Here is a 7011-nt window from a genome sequence, read left to right on the forward strand (position 1 = left end):
TGTAGTAACACTTGACTCTTGTGTTTTTGAATGACTTTCCTGTTTTTATTTCTTATAAATCTACATGGTTTGGGGATAATATTTTAATAGCAGAGGCTAATGCTAAAGTAATACAAACATGCAGAATGCTTTGTGGTTTCAGTGAAACTTGTGGAAAACACTGTCAGTGAGTTGCTTCCCCCCACCGTCACAGCAAGCTGGCATCTGGGTGAAAGGACACAGCAAGTCATGACATCCCAGACAGTGGGGAAAACCTGTAGAAGGATCCTTCCTCCCTTCTTTCTACTCATCTTTTTGTTGCCTTCTTTGATAGCTTTTTTAAAATTTCAGATCAATGAAAACACTGGATATGGATGGGGTTTTTTTTATTTTATTTTATTTCTTTATTTTTTTTTTTACAATAATTAAGGTTCAAATAAAGGCTGATTGTTTGAGAGAGTGTCTCTTTATGAGCCATAAGAAATCATTAATAATCTTTAAGAAGGTGTAGATGTTTATGATGATTAAACTGAGAAATATGTTAATGGAGTTTGGCAAACATCATCACCATCATCAAATTATTAGACGCTACAACAGTAATGTGATTACTTTGAGGTGTGTTTTTATTTGAGATACACTTGGTTAATATGACTTTTCTTTTTTAGTGTTACAGTTGGCCCCAACCACTGTTAAGGGCCCAACACATGATCAACGGTAAAAACTCTTTGCGCTGGATGTCCCGTTGTTTTCCTATGGAGAGAGCGGTGGCACCCAACCAAGTGGAACTGCTACCCTCGGCGTGGCACGCCGCTCAGATCTGCCACTGACCGCTGCACTCAAAGTTCAAATTATTTGAACTATGACCTCATTTGCCGCTGACCTTTCAAAGCACAGCCAATGAGATAACAGCTGAAAGTGACGACGCAGGCGGAAGAGACCACAGGTGTGTCGATGTGACACAAGCAGAGGAGACAGTGGCTGATGGTCGAGTCTTGAAGGGAAACCCTCAACCGCGGAAGATCATTTTGACGTCACAATGAAGGGACAACAAAGAAAAATCTCACAAAAATTCCACAAATCCCTTCCAGACACGACTGAAGAAGTGTTTCAGGGTTCCTCAAACTCTGTAACACAACATTAAAAGCAGACTACAATCTTGCCAGTAAACAGTCAGGCTGGGTTACAAGTTTTGTGAATCATATAGTTTGAATGGATGAAACTATATTGAATGAATTTAGCTACTTCCAGAGCTAAAGGTAGCCCAGCCATTTGTACACCTGGCAGACATGATGTAGCAGCTGTAGCACTGTGCTTCGCCTCTCTGCGCCGTACCTGGCGGTGAGGCCGGGACAAATTTCTTATCATGTGAAGGCCCTATTACAATTACACAAACTGGGGGTCAATGTTAACACTGACTACCTGCATTAAATTTAATTTTGTAGTTTTGTCCTTATCAGTGAAAATGTATAAATTGTATTATTAATTGGTTCACAAATATATGTTCCTTACATTAAAAGATGACTAATGTATTTCAAGTAGAATGTGAGGTATGAAAGAAAATGCAGAAAAATGTACAAGTGCCCCCCAGTCTCCTGTAAATTATGTCATCCCATATAACTATAATATTTCATTATTGTTTGAATGAACCTCCACATGTTTTTTCCTAAATTGAATATGTTGTTTTCTTTCTTTTCTCTTTTTTTAAGAATTTGTTTAAGATTTTTTTTTTTTGCCTTTATTAGATAGGGACAGGAGACAGAATAGGGGGTATAGAGAGGGGATGACATGCAACAAATGGACACAAATTGAATAGATTTCTAAAAGATTTGTGTGAACCTGTTATAGATAGCAAACACTGCCTGACAACAAACCACAGATGACCTGTTGTGTGAGCCTTTTCCCTATCAACTCTGCTCTGAAGGATGCTTTGTGTACCGCACAACACACGTGCCCCCCGCCCCCCCCCCTCCTACAGGAGAAGGGAGCGACGACAGGAATTCCTCAACAAGCACACCCGACTCCTGATTGGAAGGAATGGGACTCTGAAGCCAATCTGTTGCCTTGAGAAACTGACTTGCGCGCTGCCAGACCGCTGTCTGTTGTCCTGGCAACATGAGGATCAGGAGGCAGGTTTGAGGGCTCCCTGGCGAAGCTGGGCCTGGGCATGCGCGGTGCCTAATAATGAATGCTTGACAATCTGACATATCACTAAATAATACACTAATATACTCTCTGCTTGTCTGGCTGACAACGTTATTTCTATGCTTCTATTCTATTCTGTTTTTTAAATTATTATTATTCATTTATTTTTTAATTTTCTTTTTTTTTGGGGGGGGGGGGTGGTTTTTTGGTTTTTATGTGGGGGAAACTGGAGCACCAAGAGAAAACCCACACAGTGTTAAACACTTTGCTGCGAGGCCAGTGTTAAAACACTGAGCTGCCTGGACATTTCAGTGGTTATGTAGTCATCACAGCTGCCCATGATGCACTGCCTAAAAGGCTTTGTGATAACTTTCCCCACTGCAGAAAAGAACAGGGCAACTGCGCACTTCCTTGGGGCTGGATTGAGGTGGGCATTCATGTGGATTTTTAGATATTTCACAAGAGCGTCATGGAAAGATGGATTGTTTTGAGCCATTAAAGCTTCCAGTAGCTGTTTCGGGGGGGGGGGGGGGGGGGGGGGGGGGCAAATTCCTGGGTAAGGTCTTTAATCACAGCTTTGTTAAATTTTTTTCATCTTGTCCTGGATTTTTATCTCAGTAGATTCAGTGATGTTTATCTCACCCAGCGCCTTGTCTGACAGACGCTTGATGACGGCCATCATTTCTTCTGTATCAAGGTACCTTGGATGTTTCTGAGGGACCTTTGCAATGAGCCTCACAGACAGAGCCAAGATGAGGTTTTTCATTACTTTCTCAGGACCCGATGATAAGGTATCGACTGACACTGCTGAGAGTCCACCTGACTTTTCAGAGCCTGACGCCGGATGGTGGTGAGGCAATGGAGGAGAGACCAATGTAAGCTCATGGGTCACCTTGGGAGTTGTGATGTTTTCATTTTGTTTGGTGTTAGGAGGGACAGTGCAGTCCATCAGGGAAGAAGAGCTGGACACGTCTTTTCCTGTAGGAAGAGGGTTAAAATAGCGTATATCATCTAGATTTTCACGCCATAACACCTTCTTGCGGTGACGCACTGGGGTACGAGTGTGGGAGATTGGGTTGGCTACATGGCTCAAGTGTGAGACTACATCGGATTCACATTTGAGGCAATCCTGACTGTCAGCACGGTCCATGACATTCAAGTCTTCATTAATATCGTCCTCGAATAAGGTTGGAGACAGTGTAGCATCACTCTCAGGTGATAATTGTATTGAAGGAGAGCGTGCTGTTGTCTGGCTGATGTTTTCTGGTTCTACGGTTCTACGGTCTTCAGATCTACCACCACTTTTTCAAACTGTTTTTTGGCAAAGTTGCCAAGGTTTTATTGGTGGGTATCTGTGGTATATTTTTCATGCGTGGCTTGTGAGTCACAAAAGTCTTTCACCTTACTCGTGATTAGTCCTACATCAAAAGAAGGTCCTGGTGAGGTCCTCTCACTGCGTTGAGATGCATCTTCGGTATCGCTATATTGTATGTCACCAATTGTATCATTAACAATTTCAACCGCAGCAAAATCAGCATCCATGCTGGTGCTGATAGGAACGTCATCATTGTCAACCCCTGTGTTGGTGTCTGCCGTGTCAATCGACCATCTGATGAGGATGTCACTCACAGCTTTAGTCGCTGAGATGACAGAGATCTTGGATTTTCTGCCCTGCGATGATTCACATCTCTCTGGTTCTTGTAGTTCTAAGGATTCTGGTGTATTTGGGTGGAGAAATGTCTGTGCTGTGCTCTCCGGCTGCCAGCGGTGTTCCAGGCACGGGAACTTCAGCTTACCTAAATGTTTGTACTGTCAGCTGCTTCCGGTTACATTAACTCGACAACAGCGGCCTTTCATGCGCAACACAAATCAGACACTGTGCCCTAATAAAGTTTGTCCAAGTAGAGTTACCATACGTAGCTGTCCAGCCGTAAATCAGGGCAGTGACAGGGGGAAAATGCGGTGCCGTTTCTGCGCATGTGTGGGGACGGATCGGTCGAATAATGCACAATAAAGGTTATATAATAAAAAAAAAAAAAAAAACCCGATAGTTACAATAATGAAAACAGTTTATGTTCACCGAAACTGACGTGGCCGAGATCACTCATGAATTTATGAGCCAGTAATCAATTAATCATTCATGAACCATCATAAACATGAAGACTAAAGCTGTAGGGGTTTTTTTCACAATATTCAGAGATAAATTCTTAAAATGAATCGGCGCAATGTTTCTTATGCTCACTGATTATATTCATGTTCCAAAATAACTCAGGTGTGAAAGCAGGTGTTTTCTCCTCACAGCCGCCAGCCTTGATATAGAGAATGGATACAGTATAATATTTTTAATGGTGATACAAAATTAGTAGGAGAACACAATGCTGTCACGTAAATGTAAAAACCATGCACACCCATGGACGGACATTACAATAAACTCAAGACCAACACATTCATAATTTCAGTAGAAAATGTAGCCTATATGTCCAGTTTTCTGCGTTGTTTCTGTAACAGCTCTGGGAAGTGAGACTCAGGTGCAGAGAACACACAGGAGGCAGAGTGAGGTTCAAATGAAAACCACTGTCTTTACTTAAGTCCAAAACAAGGCAAACACAGGGAGTCCAAAAAGGCAAACAAAAACAGACAGGGAAAAAAAGGCACAAAACTATAATCCAATAAATAGGCGAAGTCCAAAAGGAAACATGAGGCCTATAACCACACCAAGCAGCTTCACAGACAATAGATACAATCTGGCAGAGACATGTGGAGCTGGTGGGGGTATAAATGCACAGGGATGGCAAGGAGGGTAATCAGGGGCAGGTGAGTGAGTGGCCTCAGGTGCAGTTGATGAGGGGCGGGAAAACACAGGAAACTGAAAAGACACAAGAGGTAGTGTTAAAAAATAAAACAGGAAACATAATAAAACCCGGAATGTTACAGTTTCACCAGACGAAAAGTGACATACATGGCAAAAGGTAAAGAGATGTGCTCTCAGGTCATTGTTCTGCCCTTGCCAAATGCTCTCGTTTTGTCTGTCTCAGTGTTTTTTAGGGTTGGGAATGACAGAAAGTGCACAGAAAAAAAATCTACACATTTATACAAATGTACAGAACACAATAAGGATACTATGACATGTACATAAAATAAATTTCGGTACTTCAGGAGGTATTAATGTTTGGATTTTAGTCCCATTGCTGTATAAAAATGTGCAGGCCCTGTTTGTATACCATATATTTATATACAGTAATATTCCATAACAGAGAAGTTCAATTTGCACTGTTCTGTGTAACCTAATGATATCTACCAAAGGTTGAGGAATTGCTCTGAATTTTAATAAAAATAGTAAATATCTTATATTCTTTTCCAGGTGTCCATTGTATCTATTTTAGTGGCTTACAACTGCAGACATGCTTCATAATATTCATGTAACTTTTCAGTACTTGCAGTCTATCAAACTTCTTCATTGTGCACGTGTCCTGGAAGAACATTCAGCAGCCGTGGTTTGACTGTGTGGGAACAGTAGATGTGGGTCTATTTCCAGCGCTAGATTGAAGTGATCATGAATGCCTTTTTCAGAACCTACAGTCTGAATCACAGAGTCACGATAAAAATCATCCTGTTATGTCAGCAAGTCCACACATGGCGAGTGAATAACTTCACAGCAGGAAGGATTTTTAACTTTGGAAAGCGGTTCTATAAAAAATGGTATGAATCATACAAAGATATATTTCAACTCAAACAGTGAGTTTTCTAAGTCTTAAGTCTGTATTGTAATTGCAAATAAAATCAGTAAAATCACACAAACATTTGTGATTTAGATTATGATGGAGAATATAAAGGAAACTTCATGTGCGAAACTTGCTGTACTGTCCAAACTCCCTTACATTAATTAATTTTGAGACTTACATATTAGAAACCAGTCTAAAACTCATTTCCATATGAATTCTGAAGGAGACATTATCATTAAGCTGCATGTGCAAATGTGTCTAGACTCCAGCCTGGTACCAGACATGGAACAACACGTATATCTCAGAGGTAACTTGAGGAGGATTGCAGAGCAAAGGCAGGAATGTGTTTAGATTTCTCAAAGTGCGAAACTAGAGCAGCACTTGGGATGTTTGAACAGCATCGAAGTAGGTCACTTGTGGTCTGGTCTGCCAAGGGTTCACTACACTGTCATAAGAGTGTGCAGTTTGACAGGGCAGAACCCAAAGTGGTGCAGCATTTAACCTCAGAAAAGACAGAGATCTCGACAGCAGTGACATTAAATATGAGTCATCTGTTTTTACTGACTGTACTGGAGCTCTAACAGGGAGTCAGTTGCCATGCCACGTTATTTAGAGATGTAAAAAGAAAGGTTTTTTTTGGAGATAGTTTCAAAGTGATGTAGACTGGATATCATGTAACACCATAAAGACGAGTGCTTTGAATGATGAATCAGCTTTGTGTGAATCTAAGTGATATTCCATGGCATTGTCATACACTTTTTTAAATTTTATTTGATAGGGACAATGCAGTTTAACATATGCAGAGCATGCAACTGGTATATTGTACAAAGTTTATAGCAACTGCAAATTTTAAACTCTTGATCCTGTTGGAATTTTGCACGTAGGCTTACAGTGTAATTAAAATATACAGCTTCAAGAATCGTACACTGCAGATATGAACAATAACCAACACACCGTTACACCAAAGCACCAGAGTTATTTTGAGCACATTTAGCTAAAATGGGTACGGCTGTGGTTTGCGTTTAGCTAGCACATAATCTTTGTTGTTTTATATCTGTAATTAATTTGATTTCAGTTGATGATTTGTTCCAGAGCTCGTGTACTGCAAGGCACATTTACATTTAGCAACTCTCCTCCAGCCATCAGTGTTGGGCGGTTTTCTTCTCCA

This window comes from Lutjanus erythropterus, chromosome 18, assembly GCF_056507025.1.
Source record: "Lutjanus erythropterus isolate fLutEry1 chromosome 18, fLutEry1.hap2, whole genome shotgun sequence".
NCBI lineage: Eukaryota > Metazoa > Chordata > Actinopteri > Lutjaniformes > Lutjanidae > Lutjanus > Lutjanus erythropterus.